Source organism: Lycorma delicatula, chromosome 2, assembly GCF_047948215.1.
Source record: "Lycorma delicatula isolate Av1 chromosome 2, ASM4794821v1, whole genome shotgun sequence".
Lineage (NCBI taxonomy): Eukaryota > Metazoa > Arthropoda > Insecta > Hemiptera > Fulgoridae > Lycorma > Lycorma delicatula.
Window position 1 is genome coordinate 13,546,905 of NC_134456.1, and position 24,180 is coordinate 13,571,084.

General features: G+C 26.9%; 1 long non-coding RNA gene across 2 annotated transcripts; it reads left to right on the top strand.

The window, feature by feature from the left end:
• Window positions 1-370: 370 nt before the first annotated feature.
• LOC142320125 (uncharacterized) lies at window positions 371-8,896 on the top strand. Of its 2 annotated transcripts, none has more exons than XR_012755294.1 (4): window positions 371-453; window positions 2,724-2,911; window positions 7,469-7,686; window positions 8,614-8,896. It is a non-coding gene; the product is annotated as an uncharacterized LOC142320125 (long non-coding RNA). The 2 variants fall into 2 exon arrangements; XR_012755295.1 differs by having other exon boundaries at window positions 8,617-8,896.
• The last annotated feature ends 15,284 nt before the right edge of the window (window positions 8,897-24,180 follow it).

The following is a 24,180-nucleotide window of genomic DNA, read 5'->3' on the forward strand; positions in this document are numbered from 1 at the left end:
ACTTGATTAAAAAAAATGTAACCTTTTTTTAATTATCCATTTTAATCCGACTCGGTCGGTTGTTCACCAGTGTGAACTGGTTTGATGCAGTTGTATACATCGCAGGTCGAGGATGTGGGTACTGGGTTTCAGACATTGTGATTGGTGGACAGCGCGGCAGGTGAAAAGAAAAAAAATATTCCACCTAAACTAAAATCATTTCGTCATTTATTCAGTTGAGCGTTGGATCGTGCACGGTTAAGATGTCTGTCTCCAGTGGACGCACGCACGCGCAGTCATCGCACTCTATGACAATATGGTGAGTACCTTAAAACACGTTTTATTTTACAAACACACACACACTTACCGTATTACGCGCCAGGTGTGACGTCACAAGATGGCGGTTGAACCACCGCCCGCCGCTGTTGTCGTCGACTTATATACAACTTATTTCTGAGCCTCGGTCTATCGCAGGTTGTTTTAATATTGTTTGAATTCTAAATTAAATTAATCTTATATTATAGTTCGTGTACTACTGAGTTGTTGTTAAGTGCTAGTTATCATTTGTAATTATTTCATTGTACGAGTTATCTACTCATTTTTATTGATTGAACTTTATTATGATCTCTTGTATATTCTCCACTTGTGATGGTGGAAATGAGTGAAGCACGGAACGCTGAATCCCTGACAAATCTCCTCGCCTCTCCGACATATATATATATATATATATATATATACTTTTTGCTCTACGTATTTTTTAAATAATTTATTACATATACTAACACAAAGAAAACGCATTTAATGCAATTTTAACAGATGTTAGTAATATATACTTTTTGCTCTTGTTATTTTAAATAATTTATTATACTTCATAGAATAGTACAAAAATGCGCGTTAAATAAAATGCAATTTTTATTTTTTTTTGTGTAGAATTATTAATACAAAACGAAGTTGTTTTTTTGTTATTCATTTATTTAATTCTACTGCTCACCTGTGACGTCACAACATAGCAGCAGTAGCTTAGAGAATTTTTCGGTTGGGGGAGCGATATTGCAAAAATGTTTTTTGCAAATATTGTTAATTGTTAACAAATGCGTCTACAAGAAAAAAGAGCTTAATTAGGCGAAATTTTGAGATACTAAGGATAACCTTGCTCTACAGTCTCAACCCCTTGACTTTTTAAGTTGAAAATTTAACGACATCAATGCCCTATATATAGGAGTAATCTGAACAAATATGGCCAAAATCGGTCCAGTAGTTCTGGAAATATAAGGAGGGCAAGACCGAAAACACACACACACACACGTATACATATGAACATTAACATCCGGAGAATTTCCATCCAGTTTTTAGGTATTTGTGTTCCTTAGATGTCAAAATGTCAAGACCTGGTGAAAACTGGATAAGCCCAAATTGGACCTTTTACAATACTTTCCCTTCTAAAGCTACAGCTCTGCTATAACGCTAGACGGGAAAGTAGTAAATTAAACGTATTTTAATTTTTCAAAGGTATGAATTTATTGTACTAACAGCTGTGTCTAATCGTGGTTTTAATAAATTTATTACATTTTTTTTGTTAAGTTTTGTTCTAATCGGTTGTTTAACAAGTCATAGGTTCTGAGGTTCCAATCCTAGTAAAAGCTAGTAGTTGCTTATATACGGATTTGAATACTAAACAGTGTGTTTTATATATCATCCTCTCATCTCATTGGGCCTTAAAGGGGATTATTGTTCATTAGTTGAACAGATTGCAACGTACACTTTAGGAAAATGAAAAACCTTTCAATTCTGTTTTCCTTTTAATAATAAAAGTTGATTGTTTTTTGTTTTTCATACATTTTATAAATTATTTTTCTCAGAATTAAATTTTCTACAAATTTTATAATAAAATTTACGAATTTAAGCCATTTAACAAAGTTTATTGTACTTCAAACCTAAAAAAACGTGTTTTTGTCACCAAATTTTTGTATTTTCTGTTGGAAATTATGAAAACTACGAAAGAAACAGTTCTGTGACCTGTTTTATTCAATTTTTTTAATCAAAAAACATAAAACCTTTATATAATATGTCTTAAGTATAACCTCATTCCATCAGTGGAACTGAAATCCAGGGGAAATGTTTCACTAGCTGTAACTCTAAAAGATTTAAAAAAATATTATAACAATAAAAATTATAAAGTTAAGTTTATAGCAACCATATTACAATTATATTTTAAACATTTATTTAAATATATTATGAGGGATAGAAAAAAATCATGAGCTGACAGAAAATGTTGAATACTACAACCTAGAATTACTGTATCATTATGAAATTTTTACTTGGTTGAGCAAGGAAATTAATTTTATATAAATACATATTTTTATTATTTAAAAGGTATTTTTTTATTGTATTAAATCTGTTTTTAATCACTTAATCTCTGTTAAGATTAGTTTAAGTTATTATTTAAACATTGAATATAATTTAAAAGATGCTGTTTATAAATGATTTGAATTATATCAATTTTGTAAGTGAAACATAAAAAGTGATAGCCATGAAAGAAATAATTAATAATAGAATGACAAAAAGTATCTCTAATAACATACATATTAGTATGAAAATAAAAAATTTGGATGTAAAAGTTAATAAGAAGGTATGTAAATTACGTAAATTTTCAAATATAATTTTTAATTTTAATATAAAAACTGTATAATATTTTTTACGATAAAAGTTAAGTATTTTTTATATAAATTTCTCGCTTATTTCAGGATTTCTTTTCAGGCGTTATGTTAAATGAAAATTAAAAGGTTTCTTTCCAGTAATAAATACAGTGATCACATTACAAAAAAAAAGTCAGACAATATGAAATTATTGCTCAAAGTAATTGTGGAAAACTTCAATTTGGTGACCATGAATGGAATAAAAAATATAAAATGGTTAAGTTATTAAAAAAAGGGTGAGAGTCCACTTGAATATATTACATTAATAATATAATTTTATTTAAAAATAGTTTAAGGTTTTAAAAATTAATATTCAAAAGTGATTGTGAAAATGAATTATTATTTATGAAAGCAATGAGGAAAAGTAATAATATTAATAATATACAAGGGCGAGTGACAACTTGTGTTATGCTTAAAACAAATTCATTTTTTTAGGATATTAACAACTTTCTTTTAGGTAAATCAGCAGTTAATTTAACTCAAAGGCAAATATAAAATTACTAATCGAAAGCGATAGTGAAAGATCTAATATTTCTGAAAGGAATAAAAATGATAAATCTGTAAAAATAAAAACCAAGCGTTAAGTGTTGCCTTATAATATATTTTAGTGTGAGTAACGACTTGTAATATGTATTACAATTAAAACAATTTTTTTTCAGGGTATTAATAGTTTTCTTTCAGGTACATTTGCAATAAGCATCATATAAAAACACATTATTCAAAATATAATTATTATAAGGTAATCTTGAAAAATCCAATTTATCATAACGAATAAGTGTCATTTCATATTGTATTTTGTTTAACAAAAATATTTTTTAGGATATTAACAATTTTCTAGCAGGTACATATGAAATGAATATATCAAAATAACTAATGATTCAGTATAAAATTATTATTCAAATGGATGGTGAAAGATTCAAAAGAGTAATTCTGAAAGAAATTTCAGACCAACAGTTAATGACAACTTGTAATATGTTTTTTAACAAAATTTCTTTTTTTCAGAGCATTAACGATTTTTTTCAGGTACATATAAATAAATAAAATAACTTATTATTTTGTATAAAATTATTATGAATAGTTAATGATGAAAGATCTAATGTATTGTTTTTGAAAGCAATAACAGTCAATGTCATATATTAATAAAATCAAAGGATTAATGATCACTAATATATGTTTTTAACATATTTTCTTTTATCCAGAGTATTAACAATTTTCTTGGAGGTGAAAGATGAAATGAGTATAATAATGAAATGACTAATTATTTTGTATAAAATTATTATTATCATGTAATGTTATTTCTACTACATTTCAAATGTAGTAGAAATAACAAAGATGGACCACTGAATGTGAAAATAGGAGGAGAAAAGATTATGGAGGTAGAAGAATTTTGCTATTTGGGAAGTAAAATTACTAAAGATGGACGAAGCAGGAGCGATATAAAATGCCGAATAGCACAAGCTAAACGAGCCTTCAGTAAGAAATATAATTTGTTTACATCAAAAATTAATTTAAATATCAGGAAAAGATTTTTGAAAGTGTATGTTTGGAGTGTCGCTTTATATGGAAGTGAAACTTGGACAATCGGAGTATCTGAGAAGAAAAGATTAGAAGCTTTTGAAATGCGGTGCTATAGGAGAATGTTAAAAATCAGATGGGTGGATAAAGCGACAAATGAAGAGGTATTGCGGCAAATAGATGAAGAAAGAAGCATTTGGAAAAATATAGTTAAAAGAAGAGACAGACTTATAGGCCACATACTAAGGCATCCTGGAATAGTCGCTTTAATATTGGAAGGACAGGTAGAAGGGAAAAATTGTGTAGGCAGGCCACGTTTGGAGTATGTAAAACAAATTGTTGGGGATGTAGGATGTAGAGGGTATACTGAAATGAAACGACTAGCACTAGATAGGGAATCTTGGAAAGCTACATCAAACCAGTCAAATGAATGAAGACAAAAAAAAAAAATCATGTAATGAAAGGTATATAATGTATTGTTTGTGAAAAAAGTAAAAGAATTGTATTATGTTATTTAACAAAATTTATTCTTTTCAGGGTACTGACAATTTTCTTTCAGGTACATTAGAAATGAATGTAATAATAAAACTAATTATTCTGCATAAAATTATTAAAATAAGTAACTGTGAAATATGTAATGTATTGTTTGAGAAAGAAATAAAATAGTTATCATAAATTAATAAATTTATGCATTAATGATGTATTATATATTTTTTTTTTCCGGGTATAAACATTTTTCTTTCAGGTACATATGAAAAGAATATAATAATGAAATGACTTAATTATTCTGTATAAAATTATTATGAGTAGGTAATGATGATAGATCTTAATGTATTGTTTGTGAAAGCAATAATTGTTCATATGATATATTAATAAAATCCAAAGTTAATGACGACTAATATGTTATTTAACATATTTTCTTTTTTTTCAGAGTAAACAATTTTCTTTCAGATACATATGAAATGAATAAAATAATAAAATTACTAATTATTCTGCATCATATAATTATCAATAGGTAATGATGAAAGATCTGATGTATTGTTTGGAAAAGCAATAAAACAGTTAATGTGATATGTTAATAAAATCCAAGAGTAAATGACTGATATTATGTTTTTTTTAAATTGTTTTTTTAAGTATTAACAATCTTCTTTCAGGTACTTATGAAATTAATAAAATAACTAATTATTTTGTATAAAATTATTACTGATAGTTAATCATGAATGATGTATATCATTTGCAAAAGCAAATAATTGTTAGTGATGAAATAATAAAACCTAATGGGTGAGTATCGTCTTATTTTTTGTGTTTTGTTTATTAATATTTATTCTTTTCAGGATATTAACTGTTTTCTTTCAGGTACATATGATTTGAACATATTATTAAAATAATTATTGATTATAAAATTAATGTCGAAAATGCTGGTGAAAGATCTGTATATTATTTATGAAACTAGTAAATTAATAATATCCAACGGTGAGTAATGAATTTTATTATGATTTTTTACAATTTCTTTTTTTTTCAGGGTATTAACAATTTTCTTTCAGGTTCATTTGATTTGAACATATTGTAAAATAATTAATAATTGATTTTAAATTATTACTCAAAATGATGGTGTAACATCTGTATATTATTTACAAAAGCAATAAATTGTTTAATGTAATAAACTAATAAGATCCAAATGTGAGTGATGACTTTTATTATGATATATAACAATTTTTTTTCAGAGTATTAACATGATGAATGATTTAATGTATTGTTTTTGATAACAATAATAATTAATGTGATATATTAATAAAATCCAGTGGTTAATTACTACTTTATTATGATTAACAAAATGTCTTTTTTTCAGAGCATTATAATTTTTTCACGCTAATATCAAATGAACATATCAAAATAACTATTATTTAGTATAAATTAATTATTGAATGTTATGGTGAGAGATTCAATATAGTATTTCTGAATTCAATAAAAATGTAACTTATTAACTCGTATTACATTTAACCAAATTTTTCTTTCAGGGTAATTATAATTTTCTTTCAGGTACATGTAAAATGAATATAATAATAAAATAACAAATATGTTGTGTAAAATTATTATCAATAGGTAATCATGAATGATCTAATAAATCTTTTTCTATATCAATAAGAGTTTGTGATAAAATAATAAAACCTAACTGTGATTGTCGTCTTATAATTTATTTTTCGTTTATTATTATTATTTATTCTTTTGAGGATATTAACAATTTTCTTTCAGGTATATATGATTTGAACCCATTGTTACAATAATTAAGTGATTGTAAATTATTATTCAAATGTTGCTGAAAGATTCTATATATTATGTATGAAAGTATTAAATGATGATTTAATGTAATATGATCCAAGTGTGAGTGACGACTTTTATTAAAATGTTAAAAAAAAATTTTTTGAGGGTATTAACAGTTATCTTTCAGGTTCATGGGACTCTTACATATTATTAAAATAATTAATTATTGATTATAAAATTATTATTCAAAATGATGGTGAATGATTCTATATATTATTTATGAAAGCAATAAATGATTTAATGTAATAAATTAATAAAATCCAAGGGTTAGTGACTACTTGCATTATGTTAGATAAAATCTATTCTTTTCATGGTATTAACAATTTTCTTTCACGTACATCTAAATTGAAAGTAAAATCAACGTTTAATATTTCTGTATATATACAAATTGTATAATAATCTTTTAACCAATATTTACCAAATCTGCTTCAATAATAGCAGGATAAAAGCTTAATTGGTTTCCTTGTTTTATATAATTTTGTTTTTTATTTGTTTTTTTCATATTATTTTTTTCTTTGAATTTTTTTTCTAATGTACAGTTTTTTTTTGTTAATATTATTTTTTGAGATTTATTAAAGTATGACTAGAGTTATATCATAAAAATATATAATATAAAATTAATTGATGGCATAATTGATAAAAATTAGAAAAAATATTTAATTTCTGATTATGATATACACTATTAAAATGTAAGATTTAATTCCTGCTTCTTTTTTTTAATTCCTTTTTTTATAACTGTTATTTAATTATACATTCTATATTATTAATTCTATAGATTCTTATATTTATATAAGTAATTTTGCAATGTTTTATTATATTATTTTGTTTTTGTCGTATAATGTTAGTTTTCTTAATAATCTGCTTTTTTCAGGTATTTTTTTAATTTTATACTCAGATAATTTAGTTTAAAAATATAATGACTTACTTTTATGGTATGTTATGTTATGTTTTTATAGCTCAAGTTTTATTGGCTTCTACTTCACTACTTGGATCAAGATGTCTGCTACCTTCATTACAACAGTGTCTTCAATTTTCAATCTCCAATCAAAGAGGAGAGGATTGCTTAGGCCTTATTTACATGCTGAGAGGAATTTTCTTCTATTTCCAGGGTGACCTCAACATGAGAAGATATCTTCAGTTGCATCAAATTTGAGTGGGATCCCAAAAAAATAATGTAAGTATATGTTTATTTTGTTTCACATATATTGCACGCATGTGTATGTTGTGCAATACTTAAAATAATTTTTGTTGTGTAATATTTAAAATAAACTGTCGTTCTATTAAACACATTGAAGACGATGTACGTGAGAATAAAACTTCTTTCAAACATGTTATAGTTAGGATGATGCCTAGTTAGTTCCCAATTATAATGGTGAACCATTGTTAAATTCTGGAAAGGGAGATAACTTGGAAACTGATTCTAGAGCTTAAAATAAGGGAAAACATTCATACAAAAATATGTCTGAAAGCTCTTTGTTATAGAGTTACGGCTAGTGTAACACTTCGTCCGGTGAAATGAAGTCGTATTGAAATTTTTAAGGCTTTAAGTAAACTTGATTGATGGTTTCTTCCATTTTTTGACCTGAAAATCGAATAAAACAGGTCCCAGAACTTATCTACCGTAGTTTTCATGATATCAGATGGAAAACAGAAAAATTCAAGTGCGTAAATTTTATCATCAAAACTTGTAGAGAATTTAATTCTGAGGAAATTGAAGTAATAAAGTCTATGGAAAAAATCAACTTTTTTATTATTAAAAACTCCACTTCTAAGTTTTTAAAAAATCCATTAGCTTTAATAGTTTTTAATTAAAAGAGGGGTAAGCCTAAAAATCCAATATTAGTTGATAAAGAGTATTGCAAAAAAATAAGAAGGAAAATTACAAAATAAAAATAAGAATTGTGGTACAAATAAGTTTATAAAGGAATTATCAATTTAAGTTCCCTGAGATGCAGGAGGTTTTATTACGCTATAAATTTTTAAGTAAAATTTCCTGTATTTTGCGTGAAAACACCTAATTTCACAATAAATACTATTAATTTAGCACCAATTAATTATGTTCAGGGAAAAATGTATTTTTAAATTTAAAATTTTGTTTCAGAAGATTTTCCACTTCAATTACCAGGAATAAACATATTAAGAGACTCATAAAGAATTTATATAAAATAAGACGTATAATCAAAATGCAACCATTTAGAGTTTAAACAACTATAAGACTTAAATTGAGAACCTCCTTCTGTTTTTGAAAATTACACAAAAATTGTTTTATTTATATAAGTTTACGCTTTTTTCTTAAGTAAATTTATGAAATTTTTAATTTACTTTGAAGAACAAGTTAATTAAAAAGAAGAAGAAAGAACAAGTAACCTTATTAAAAAAATTGACTTAAGTGGAAGATTCTTAAATGAAATACTGTATTATTTTAATAAAAAATTTTATATTTTTTCTTTTTTATTAATCTTCATTGCTTATTATTGGATAATATAGTAATCTCTCTACATCCAGTTTTATTTTGTCAAAATGCAGTTTTTAGACTATAAGTTTTGTAATCTGTTTTTTCGTAGTGTTTATTTGATGCATAAAAAAAAAATTTAAATATAAAAAAAAACAAAAGTAAAATGAAATACAAAATGTATTTAATTTTACTTTTGTTTTTCAATTTTTACTTTTATTTGCAAAGCCCTGTGGCAATGTGGTAGCATCTCTGCCTTCATCTGGATCTTCTGAACTCTAGTCCTGTTCAAGTATTATATTTTTTTTACATATCATCCGTTTGTAGTTTTTAAAGTAGGTGCCAAATTAAGGCATAATCTACTAAAGTTTTCTTCTTTTTTTTATTATTTTAAAACCACTTAAAAAAGTCGAAATGAAAACAATATTATTTTTTTTAGGACCAATTTTTTCATTTATACCATCAGGGGGGTAGCCTTAAAAAAGTAAATTTAATTTGAATTTTATAATAATAATACACTAATGTAATCAGTGTTATCAACATTAAAATTAATATTGCCATATAACTTTGACTTTTACTTCTATAAATTAAGCATGTAGATAACAATTAAATATTGTTTAAACGATGTACTACTTCAGACCAATAGTATTTAATACTTCCTTCACTGACAGTTACAAATACAGCTATATTAAATACTAAAACTTCAATTCTCATTGTAGGTGGGCTGGTACCAGCCAACTATCAAACGTCACAACCATTCCACTCCAGGCGACATGATTTCCCATTACCTTTTTTCATTGATCTAAATATAAAATTACATATACCATGCCATGTACACCAAAATATAATGATATTCAGCCCTAAAAGTAACATATTTACTTCCTCCGTTACCACGAGGCTGACTGTTTAGCTGTTTAGAAGATTTCATTAATATCAGAGTAATTATGATTTTGGTAGATTGTACCTCAGGTGGTTTTGCGTACATCTCAGCTACAAGAAAAATAGAGACAAGTTATGTAAAGCTACATACTAGTGTATCTTTTTCTGTAGTGAAATGAAATTAGCTTAAATATTTTCCATTATTTTTGTAAAAATTCATTTTTTTAATTTTAAAATGTACTCGATATTTGTCAAAAGTTAAAAAACTACTTCTCATATCCGACAACTAATTTTTTCTGAATGAATTAATTTACTACAGAAGTTGGCAGAAGAGCATGAATGTGGTATATGGAAATGGAGTTTTTAGCTATGAAAAATGATGAGCATTGGATTCAAATCCAGAACTCCCAAATAAAATAACGAGACGCTACCATTCCGCCAAGGAGATTGGCATTTAGAGAAATAAATTTTTTTGTTAGGATGGAAAATTAAAAAAAATTCTCATTCTAATAGGTATTTTGAATGTTGAAACAAGAAAAATTCAAGAAAGAAATTATAAAAGCATTGGATACTTAGATGGATTTTTAAATTATACATACACAAATTAGATTCTCATAGACATCAACCTCCTTAAAAATAAATACTCCCTCTAAATGTCGTTCCATCTTTAAACAAACTTTTTAAAAATTAGAAGAATCAATCCACATAACATTCAGATCACCTAGTAAGATTTTATGAATTAAGAATTTTATACCTCTACAACTGTTGTAACAGAGGGGAGTTGTGTACCTCCTCTTTTGATTGCAATCGACTGAACCAGAAGTGTCCAAAAAAGCCCAAAATCCCCAAAAAACTGGATTTGGACTTTTTCTTAACTACAGTAATAAATCTCCGATTGAGATATTTTCAACGATGTAAGTGGTATTTATTTTCATTGGTTCCAGAGTTTAGCCAAATAAAATTTTAACTAATTAAATATTTAGATCTTACAAGGGGAAGGCACATCGGTTCGAATCAAACTTCTTTTTTCTTTTTTTTAATTTAAATCCTCTGATTGTAAAAATATTTTTACAATAAATAATTCAATAATAAATAAAAAATAAAAAAATATTAGATGTTATTAATGAAATAAAATTTTATGTACTTTTAATTTTAAAAAAATGTTTATATGTAATTTAATAAGTGTATGAGAAACTAATGTGGTGTTTACAAGAGATTTTCTTTTGTTAAATAGCTGGAATTTAATAATAGATTTACCGATTTCGAAAATGTAAATAAAAATAAAATAATTCTATGAAAAAGAAAAATCAAAAGAAAGTTCAGTCTGTTTTATAAATTTGCATGGAAAATTTGATGTTTTGGCCAATTTTTTCATATGCGCGATGAATGGCCTAAAGAGTAAGAATAAACAATTTTTTTACATGTTTTTGATTTTCTACTTTTTAGTGCATTTAATATAAGAATAGTTTGTTTAAAGTTTTTTATATTTTTTATTATTCTATTTTTGTCTGTGTCAATTTTTAATCTTGTCACCATTACTGGATACGTTACTGTTTTCCCCTGACTTATAGTAATCAGTTTCAAATGTAATTTTGTTTATTTGTTGAAAAGTCTATAATCAAACCTTTTATCAAATTTAACAATCTAATTCAAATAAAAGAAGATATAAAGAAACACATATAAAAAAAGATAACTATCAGTTTTCTAGCATATTGATATTTTTATCTTAATTTATTAGAAGAAAGGCGGGCCTACAGTCTGCTGCAAAAATGTTGCATAGTTTGTTTCATTACACATGACTTTGTTATGTGTCTTTGCCAATTGTAACTAAATATGAATTTAGTTTTATTAATTCATTAATTTAATATACTAACAACAAAAACTTTTACAACGAAATATTAACAGGGTGTTGGCTTGGGGATTGCCGTCTTCTTTGTTTAGTCTTGTGTGTGTGTTTGTATGAGGTTGTGTTAGTTGCTGGGTCAGCTGCTGCTTCTTGCTCTGCTACTATTGGCACAGAGAGGACACGTGGGTGGCTGCGCGTAGCCGTCTCTCTCCTATTCCTTGTGCTCTCTTAGTGTTTCTTTCCCACAATCCATTGTAATGTTCTTTTAGATAATACGTTAAATAAACTCTGACCAACTCACACATCGACATTTCAAAATTTTTTAAATTGTTTAAAATATTAAAAGTATCATTTTTATGAAATAAAGGTACATATCATCGCAGTAATAGATGTTCTTAATGAATACAGTTATTTTTCGATAAATGTAACATTTTTAAATTTGTAACTCTGAGTTTTTTCCTTACCTGTTTACAAATCACGTCGCTAGATAGCCGTACTTGATAGTACTTGGTAGCGTATACTTTATAAGGTAGTATACATTATAATTAAGGCCTATACATTGTAACTAATGCAAAATTAATATTTTGTTGTTGTTAAAAGATCTTTTACAATTTAATAGATTTATATAAATGAGTCTAATTGACATTTGTCAAATTAAAGATAATTATTCTCATGGAATTTTTTGTAATTTTAAGCTAATTATCGATACAAATTCAGGTTTTTTAACGGTACAAATCAAAAAAAGATATGAAATTGATATTGCTAAAGTAGGTCATGATTTGATCTGCCATTTTAGAAAGACAACAAGGAACTGGAGTTTGCAAATGCAAGATTTAGAAGTTTCAGATGATGATGATAATGAAAAAACATCTTGATCATGATCACCATCTGAAAAAACAACTTTAATTTTTGATGATAATGAATTCAAACTGCATATGAAGGTGAATTTCCAGAAAGTCTATTTACATAAGTTCCTGAAACACAAGAAACAATTACAAGTACAGATTATAAAGAAGCTATAAAACCGTATATACAAATGTTAAAAATAGCTCCAAAAGTATCATTGAATCAAGTTTATGGTGTAAAATACAATAAAAACACAAATAATAACAATTTGGTAACAAAAATCGAATTTATATATGATAAAATCTATTTGGAAAATTTAATCTGTCGGTCACACCAGGTATTTTAGAGTTGTTAATTTATAACAATCCAGACCAATCTGGCATTGTGATTTCAAAAATATTAATTTTAATAAATAAAAAAAAAAGCTTGATTAAGTAAAAATAGAATAGAAATCATCTTCAAAATCCTCCATACCTAAATTAAAATTTATGAAAATCTTCAGATTTGTTTTTTTTATTTTGGTACACCTTAAATAACATAAAGAAGTGTACTCAAACATAAAAATTTACTAGAGGGTTCAATCTTAGTACATTATAACTGTTTCTTTTTATTAAATACTACCTTTTTTACATCTGCAAACTTCTGTACTGTTAAATTCTTCCTTTTTTGAGAAGATATTTCATTAATTATGTTTTTCTTAACATTAATCTTTTTCATTCATTAGTCTTCTAACTTTGAATCTGCAATTTCAAGATTGTACAGACTATCTGCTAATTGCCAGGGATGCACTGGTGCCAGAATGTCATTCTGGTGTTATTTAAACATTAAATATTCATTGTTATCATATCTCTTAATGAAAGATGCTTCCTTTAATAACACAGCAAATAACACAGATATTGCTTAGACATATCCTACAATAATGAGCAAGCCCTGTGTGACCCATTTCTTCACGTTTAGTTGACAGAAAACGGTATCTAAAAATGATTTTGAAAGCACCAGAATGCAGACAATACCTGAACAAGACAAGCAAAAACAAACACTTTGTATGATAACAATTCATTTGCTGAGATTTGTAACTATATGATACTGATACTCTAAGATTTGATGCAAAATTAGACAATTTTAATGAATAAGAATGTTTTTACAAAAAATTGATTATTTAAAGAAATATATATAATGGATGTGTAATTTTAAATGCAATAAAAGAAGAAATAATAATCAGAAACTTAATTCAAACATAGAATATTTAACATCAGTACTTAAAGTTGGATTTCAATGACGATGGGTTACTAGGAAATGTAAAATTTTGCAGTAGAAGCTTACTGAAAGAATAAAATATAACAATGATATTGAAAATAAGAACAATTTCAAAGAAAAATTTTATCTTTAAACCATATTGCTAAACAAACCTATTCTGAAAAAGTCTATTTCTCATTTTAGAAGAGGTTTACAATTTTAAAAAAGAGCAAACAATACTACACGGTCTAACTGGCACAGCATCACTAAAGGTATTTCACTAAGGATAAACCACTTACCTCCACAACATGGCCACATAAAGGAAAACTATTACCAGCAAAAATTTTCCCAGCCACTAGTATTGGATCCCCAATTTAGTGTTTCTATTCAAAATAAATATAATCATATCAGTAAACCATAGCACATGGTTTAAATAAATCACACAAGGTGATTTATTTAACATGGTAAATATTTTTCAAAGGGCTAAAATTTAGAGCAATAATCTTTTAAAACTGTAAATAATCTGACACTAACTGAACACACTCCACTATGAAAAGTCAGTGTACGGAAAGTTTTATGTACCATATTAGTATGCTCTTATTCAATATTTTATATGAAATGATGAACCACTTTTACATGCATTTTAAAAAAACTTAAGCACATAATAATCTCAGTCACTATTTAAGCCATCTTTATTAGATGTTATTATGCGTCTAATAGATGCATATTAAGTTTTAAAAACCTAGTTTTAAAAAAGGAAGAATTTAACAGTACAGAAGTTTGCAGATGTAAAAAAGGTAGTATTTAATAAAAAGAAACAGTTATAATGTACTAAGATTGAACCCTCTAGTAAATTTTTATGTTTGAGTACACTTCTTTATGTTATTTAAGGTGTACCAAAATAAAAAAAACAAATCTGAAGATTTTCATAAATTTTAATTTAGGTATGGAGGATTTTGAAGATGATTTCTATTCTATTTTTACTTAATCAAGCTTTTTTTTTTATTTATTAAAATTAATATTTTTGAAATCACAATGCCAGATTGGTCTGGATTGTTATAAATTAACAACTCTAAACCATTAGTGTTCTATGTTTAGTATATTTGGTTTGATTTGTCATATTCAAATAGTTAGTCTTATATTACAGGATCTTTAATTTTAACTGTAATAAAGTCTGTTTTAACCAAGAATATAATTAGCATTAATGTTTTTTCATACTACAAACTTCACTATCATAAAGTGACTGTAATTAGTTGTAACTTTGTTATTGCTCTTGTAACCAATAACAATCTGTTTACTGGAGGTATGAAATAAGTAATACAACAATTAATAGTATATCAATTAATACCAATTACTACTAGAATGTATATAATATAGAAAACTTTGATTGCTAACAATTTAATTCATCTAACAATCCTAAAATCAGCAGGCTATACACCACAAGTGAAAAATAACAATGTTGTTAATGAAATGGGCAATCTGACATAAGCAAATAACACTCAAATATAATACACCTAAGCTGAAAAATTTTGCTTGTTCCATCTAATACACAATACTAGTATCGTATAGTAAGGAGTGGAAAGGCTTCCAGTTTGTTTCCCAACATACTAGTCTTTCTTATTTTAGCCTGGTAATAACAAAAAAAACATTTGGTTAGATACAGGAAAAACTTTCAAAAAGCAGTTAAATTGACTCAGCAGTTTATTTCAATAAAATCAGTTTTTAGGTAACGCAAAGACAATTAAATATATCCATTCTAATAGTTCTTAATTGAAATTGTTACTTTTAAAACAACATAAACTTTTTTTATAAGACCTGTAAAAATATAATTACCCAGGTTAAAAAAACATTAACCGTAAAATAGTTACATTCAACATTTATTATTGTATAACCTAGCCTAGCCAACATAATGAATGGTTTGAAATGACATTCAAATCTACAAATGTCTCCTTCTTTCTGTTCACTATATAGACTGACTGTTCAGTGAAAATCATCTTTCTCAGAGAAAACAGCATACTTGAAGTGGACAGGTGAAATACCACAACCGTCAGTATTAGCGGATCTACAAATTATAAGAAAAAATTATGTTCTTACTCCTTTCAGTCGTGAATATCTCACACTTACCACATAGTAGTAGATGGCATATAATTCCTCAAAAGAAAATAAATAAAATCATTAAAGCTTACATTAGTGAAATTTTAGCACAGCATATCTGTTTTATACAGTAAATATAACAAAATAAACAACATTTCTTTAAATAAATAAAAAATTAACATATCATTGAATTTTCTGGTTCATTAATTAAAAGTGTTTATAACCTGTCTAGCTTTTCAACTAAAATCCCATTTTAAATGTGGCGTAATAGACATCTGTTCACATGGTGTAGAAAATACATCAAAACACTTGGATTTTAATGAAAAAAAAAATTTGCTTATTTACTATCAGTAACAACCTGAGAATTACTTACGAAAATAATAACAAAGGTTAAACTACAGTTCTTTTGTTTTATCAACCAGTAAACATATCATACCACACGTTTGAAGACCCTGAACAGACATTCAACATAACCTCAATAAATAACTGTGTAGAATTATTCATTTTCCTATGAATTAGTTGAATTTACTGTGTTAGAATAAACTAACTAAAGTTCCAGATCATTGTTTGGGTAAATATTGAGTTTTTAGGCTCACACTCCTGTATGTTTTTTCTCTTTTGAACTCAAGAAAACATAACATCCCTGTGAATCAATAAGTTATTTGTAAACTCAAATTTGATTTATGAAGGGAATTGCATAAATGACTCTGATAAGAGTTTGTCCTTGATATGATTCTTTTGATAAATGATTTAACACTTTTGGTAAATAAACTAGATATATGAAATCCATTTTCCTAGTATAAACTCCTTGAAGTTTAGTTTAAACAAACCATCCAAGATTTATTTTCTCAGAATTATGAAAATAGAATCTATGTAGATATCTGTTTTTATTCAACGTGATAGGTATAACCACAGGAATCTAATAATAATATATGTTTATTCAGTTATATCCTTTTAGGGATAATTAAATAGGAAGCCCCAATATATATTCACATATAATTGGAATTACTTAATAGACAAATTATCTAGTAGAAAAATTCCGGTTAACTTGGAAATTATTCATCTACCTCTATTACACATAAAATTATCTAGGCAATAAAATAACATCATCCATGCATCTTAAACATTTTACTGATTTTATGATCTTAATTTTTCTTTTGGTTTTTTATTTCTTATACAATCAATTTAAAAGTAAAGGCTAGATAAGACACATCAATCTTTTACTCCTTTTAAGTTTTACAATTATTTTCTATTCTTTATTATAACTACCAGATAAACATAAAAAAACATAAATAATTCAATTTTTTTGTTTTAATTGTAAATATTTTTTTAATAGAAAAAAAATTATGCAGCACTTTTTCAATATATTTGAAGTTTTGTATTTTCTTAGTCTGCCTTGTAAAATTAATCCATGCAATAAAATTACTTCTGTGTTCCATTGTTTTTTCAAACGAAATTTGCCCTTATCTTATTTATACCTTCTACTCTTTGTTCTATTCTTCAATAAATTATTCCAGTAATTTTCAACAATTAGATGTTTTTTGTATGTATAAATAATGATTTTATTAATGTCTATGAGTAAGTCAGGTAAATAAATTTTGCACAAATTAAATTTCAATAAATTAAATTAAATTAAAATTTAAAAATAATAATAATAAATATTAAAATAAAAATATTATTGAAATATTAATTTATTAAAATAATTTTAATTTAAAATTAAATAAAAATGTTAAATTTAATAAATGTTTACAGCCTATTTAGATTTAGTGAGGCCCCATAATAGTTCAGGTGGTAAATCACCAGTTCTGACAGATTATTTTTTTTAAGTCTTTTTTTGAATTCAAAGTCATAGAGCCCTCTCTAAAATCTATTTTTTCCCATCCTCTTGCACTTTATCTGATTTTGTTGATCTACGCTTTTAATCACTTGTTAGTTCTGCCTTTCTTCTCTAATATCATTTCTTTACCTGGATCTCTGATATTATATTTATATTTCTCTGATTTATTATCCCCCAAAATGTTTTCTTATTCAGTATGATTTCTTTCTTATCATACAATTATGATATAAAAACTTCCATACCTGAACATATATTTTTTTAGATTTTTCTTAACTTACATAATTTTCTTTTAGTATGACTTTTTCACAATTTTTTGCATTTATTTTCTTGAGATTTTCATCATTACTAAAATGTTATCAGAATTGATATGTTCTTCTGGATACATTTTACAGTAGTTAATTTGGTTGTAAAATCTCTGCCTGCCTATTATTGGATATGCACTCAATAAAAGCAGGCAGTCAGATTCACATTACCAGTGCTGGAGTTTGGTGTGGGTGCACACAGTAGTCAGATTTACGAGCTTGTCATCACCATAAAATTACTTATTTAGTCGCTATTTTATTATCATGGAGTTCAGTTGCGAGGAAGCTGTCTTGATAACATTAGCATCAGAAAATGTCAGTTTGAAATTAAAATGAGAGAAACGTGGGTTTCATGATATTATTAAGGCTAGAGGGATGTATGGAGAATACCTTCTTGATGATCTAAAAAAGATCCTATCAAGTTCTCTGAATATTTCAGAATGGAAATTCAAACTTTCTACTACATTTTAGAGAAAATTGACCATCAGTTATTGAAAGACTGGTGTAATTATCATCGGCAGGAAATTTTAGCAGAAGAACGGCTAATGTTAACCACCAGGTAAGATAAATAAACTAATACAGATTTTTCATAATTGTTATTGAAATAATTTTTTTTATTATTTCTTTAAAACTAACAAAAAAGTTCAAAAAACCTTTGAATCATATAGGGTCAATCCATTTGAAGTGTCCCAAAAAAAAAAACAAGTTGGTTGCTTGACCGATTCAAAAAAAATTGAAACTTACCCACTTGTTTCCTACATGTTTCAGGATCTTAAAACTATTCTTTTTAAATTTTTGATATAAGCAGTTTACCTGTAGTAGCTATTTTTGTTACTCTGCATTCACCTATTTTTGTGATTTAAAGGTTTACGGATAAACAAATAACTAAAAAACTATTGGTCCTGGAAGAATGAAACAAAAAGCAATTTAATCATATTTTCTCAAGGTAAAATATTGATCCAGTGATTTATTTAACTATCATTCCTATTCTTTCTATGAGAAAATTACCAATAAAGTTGAACATGAAAATGGTGAAATTTCACTTTTGGTAGTTTTTCAAGAGGCAGGGATGGCATACATAGTTTGGATTATTTTTTTATATGAAGGCATGTTTTAGTAGTTGTACTATAAATAATATTAATGGTGATATACTTACCCCTAAAATTTTATGAATTTTTGAAAACTAATTTTAAAAAAAAAATTCAAATTTTGGCTTCAATTATCTCTGATAGGGCTGGTGATAAAAATCTCAAATTTGCATAAATTGCAGTGTTTTTGTAGATTTTTATGGCAGATAAAAAAGTTTCTTGTGTATTGTAGTAATAAAAATGTTATAACCTCTCAAAAATCATGAAAAACCTGTTAAAAGCAATACCATTTTGACTCGCTAAATAAGTGCTGCAAGGGGGTTTGTTGTCTTACATTTTTTATATTTAGCCCCTATGTTGTTGAAGTTGATGTTTTCAATATTTTTAAAATAGTTTTTTTTTAAATTATTAATGATAGGTCATAATTTAATGATAACTTAAATAATACCAGTAACCTAATACAATTTTGATGAGTTTAGTTAGTGCCGATCATCGCCAGTAGTTTGAAAACTCAGATTCTGCATCAAAATAGTCACCCTCACTTTCAGAGAAAGTGTTTTTTTAAACTGCTTCTTCACCATGTATTTTTCAGTAAATCTGGTCTTTCAGTATGTATATTTTTCAATAAACATATATTCATCATGGAAAATATACCATGAGGTTCTGCATCAGTTTGCTATTTAATGTATGGGGATTCCCCAGTTTTTTACAATGGTCTGATTCTTGTAATTTATTTTACAGCTTGTAGATGACGTCAGTTAATTCTAATAATATTCGTTGTCTAAAGTTAGGAAGCTGGAATGCCGACCACCTAAATATTTCATATAAAGTTGATTTAAAGGAAAAAATTACATCGGAAACAATACTTTATACAAAAAAATAAAAATTAATTAATAAGCAATATTTTCAAGTTAATATATTCTTTAATGTAAAATAATAGTGTATGGATCCACCAAAAAGTCTCATCTTAAGAAACTGATGTGATCCATAATCGAGGAATTAGGCTTGCTTCAGGAGCGTTCTGTACCAACCCGATTGACAGTATATTATCAAAAACAGGAGTTATGCCATTGAACTACAGAAGGGAAACAATCCTGCTAAGATATGCAGCTTATGTCTTGGCCTCCCAAGACATACAAATTTTGTTTCCTTTTATAAACAAAGTTTGGCTGAACAGTATCGGAAAAGACCCACTTTTTCTAGAACAGGGGTAATAAGGAAAAGGTGGAAGCTATGGTATTAACCTGCCAGAAGTTCTCCTGGTCTCCAGAAGAGAAGCCCCGTTATGCTTGATGACTACAGTGGAGGGGTGCATAGACTTGAAGGAGAAGATAGAACAAGGATTACCAGACATTTATATTTCAAATGCTTTTCGACATCTGATTGCAGAATTTAAAAATTTTAAAATTTCATGTTTTCACTGATGGGTCGAAGACTGAGAACGGTGTCGGAAGCTCATTAGTCTTATATGATGAATCCCACTTTTGGGACTTATCTGCAATAGCCAGTGTCTACACATGAGAGTTACACGCAATTAGGGAGTTATTCGCAAACAAAGGCACACACGCAAGTCAATGAACGTGGAGATAGGTGAAGTATCGAAATAAGAAGCAGTTCGCAACTATAGGCAAATGATCAATTCGTATCTGGTACCCATCCCCTGCTACTAAAGAAATGGTCCTCAATTGAAAAACAAAAAATATTTTAGAGAAAACATTTTAAAAATGATAAAATCTTTTTTTAATATTCAAATGGGCATGATGGTATTTGAAAGGAAATTTTTAGATAAGAAATGGAATTGTATTTATTAGGAAGAACATGACTGCAGTTTCAAATTCATTAGCTAAGAAACATATGAAGCAATTGTAAGCTAGCCTAGTACAAAATGTTAACAAAAAAAAAATGAAAAGAAACCGCAAGAGAACCGATGACAGATCATAGATCTGTCATCGGTTCTTCAAGACATAAATCATTCAACATGATGAAATGCATCAGTATTATTATATTAGACAAAATAACGACAGCTGTCCAGTTCATTATAAAAAAAAGTCAAAGGTTGAAGTTTTGTATCTTACGTATGCTTGTATATATATATATATATATATATATATATATATATATATATCTGTGTAGAGAGAGAGTGAGTGAGTGGTCTCTGCGATAAAATCGATTTATCAAATCTATTATCTTCTTTTACTCCTCCCTTTTGGTTTTGACTATACAATCTAATAGTGCGTCCATTATGTCTCAATACATACACATGCAAGCGCATATATGCACAGGCAAAGCAAATATAATGTTTAGACTACAAAATTGAAAGAAAGAAAGAAACTAATAATTTTAATACTATATTTATCTATACGAATATAATTTTTAAAATGTGTCCTTAATAAAATGTTTTAAAAAATTTTGCATTCCCAATCATAAAACGTAAAAGGGATATAAATTTAATATTTGTATTTTTTTTTTTTTATTATTCCTGATTGAGAAAAAAATTAGTTAATTTTTAGAAAACTTCATTGAAAAATGTTTCATATGAAACATACATGTATACTGCAGTATACATTTATATGAAGATATCTTTTTTGAGTAAAATTCCGTAAGTCACGCTATAATTTTTTTTATTTAAATAATGGACTAAATTACTGCTCTTTATTTCTCAATACTCTGTATATCTATTCTTAATAATTATTATAAAAGAAAATAATAGTTAATCAAAATTAAGAAAGAATGTTTTTCAAACCAAAGTTATTAACTAAAAATCCATTTAATTTCACTGAAGCTTATCCCATGACATTTTTCTTTTTTTATTAAAATATAATATTTTTTGTCATTAATGTATAAGTTGCACTCTGCTCAAGAAGTGAACAATAAGCAACCTCCCCACGGTCCAATGAGATGAGGATGTTATATATGTGTGTGTGTGTGTGTGTGTGTGTGTGTGTATATATATATATATAGTGATCATGATATTTACATGTAATGTAAATGAGGTGTAGTATTGTACAGACTCAGGCTATTCCTGAGATCTACGGCTAGTTGAATCAAACCATCAAATTATAAAAAAAATAAAAAAAAACAAATTACACTGGTATCTAGTGCCTAGCCTTCAAATCTGTATATAAAAGCATCTACCTAGTTTTGATTGTGAGGTTCAGCTAGGATTTGAACCTCACAATCTTCTAAGTCAAAACTTGTGAGGGTCAAGTCCTAGTAGAAACACACCAAAACACACACTTACATACAAACATTATCCCTCCACTTTTTTATTGGAGTCCGTGTCATGAAATGTCAAGAAATGCAAACAAAAGCATACCCCAATTTTTGACTGATTACCATACTACTTTTCCTCCTTGCAGCATAGCTCTACAGCTATGATGCTAGGTAAGTAATAGTTTCAATAAAGCAACATTTCAGTTTTATTATTTTAAGGTTCCTTAAAACCAAGAGAAAATCATGTAACGGAGGGATTTTTATTAAAATCCTAGTTCTTTTACTTTCCCTTGAACAAAATTTGAAAAAGAACAGTTTTAATATTACAAATTATAATTTTCATGTATTTAGGTATTGGGGGGGGGGGGTCTGGAGACTCTGGTCAGTTCAAAAGGATTAAGTTTCTTACTTATTACTTATCTCTGGAAGTAGAGAATGTACACTGGTAAAGAATAGTCTATTGCAATAAAATACCACAATATTTTGTATTTGTTTATTAAGGGTTCCTAGGCGGCTGAGGGTAAGAGGGCCTTAACCTCACATACACTAATAAATTTCATGGTTGTCCCTAGTTGAATGCAATCTGACAAAGTATCAAACTTAAAATATTTATTATTTTAATTAGGACCAGGATCTAGGGCATCTGAAGGCAAAAGTGAGTTCAGTATTATTGACAAACCTTTAAACATTAGTTTTTATTTATCTCCAACTACAATAATAAGCTTTTTATAAAAAAATTTTGCTCTCTTTTAATGAGTAAGCTGGCAAATAGCAGGCTTAAATCTAAAGTTCCTTCTTATCCAAAGGTTTTGTAAAACCAAAGATCAAATATTATGACAAATAATTCCCCAGTTATTTTTGGAGGGAGGTTTTGGAATGTCAGATCATTATAAAATCTGGTAAGGTTTTAAATAGTAAAGAAATTTCTATTGGTTCAGAAGTTTTTGATATTACCCTGAACAAATTTTTTGACTTTATATAACAGCATTGGTAATATTAAGAACACACAATTATTATATACATTCTTGTTAAAGAAGAAAATAGATTCTAACAAAACTTTTATCTCAGTATTTTATAATGTTTAAAATCGTATGTACTACTTGTACTACTACTTCTGAATATGATACCCATTTTTATTTCAGAAAATCTTCACTTACTGTGGTTGCTACTTACAATCCAGACAATAGTTATATTTTCATCACAATAGAATCACACTCCATCAGTTCTGTAATTTATTGATATTGATTTTATAAATGTTAGTTTATTTACTTCATAGTAGCAAATACCTGGTGAAATAAAGTAATAATAATGATAATAGCAGCGTTTCATTTTTGTGATCATTGTATATGAAATTTTGTCTCTCAACTTTTTTCTGCCTAAATTTTTAATGTAGTCTATATATTTATTAATTTGTGAAAACTACTTAAAAATATAATCTGTTTAATTATCATTACACTACTCTTTTGTATGTTCTTTGTGAAAAAATTGCAATACTTGATCAATGTTTCTAAAAGTTAAATTTGGGTATTAATTTTTCTGAAGACTTTAAATTAAATTAAAAATCCATTAATCTTGATAAAAAGTTGTGAAAAATAAATACAATGTTTAAAGACTGAATGTGTATATCTTTCAAAAATTAAAACTAATTTATAGGCTACTTTTAGTACCTGATAACAGTTAGATCAATCTAAATTACTTTATCCACATGTGCCAATAGTTGATCACATCAACTCTGGATATTACTGCAAAAAATGTCAGATCCAATGAGATTGGGATAGTCCTTAGTTTTATTTTTTCAGGTAATAATATCTTAACCCACCGGGTTGGTCTAGTGGTTAATGCGTCTTCCCAAATCAGCTGATTTGGAAGTCGAAA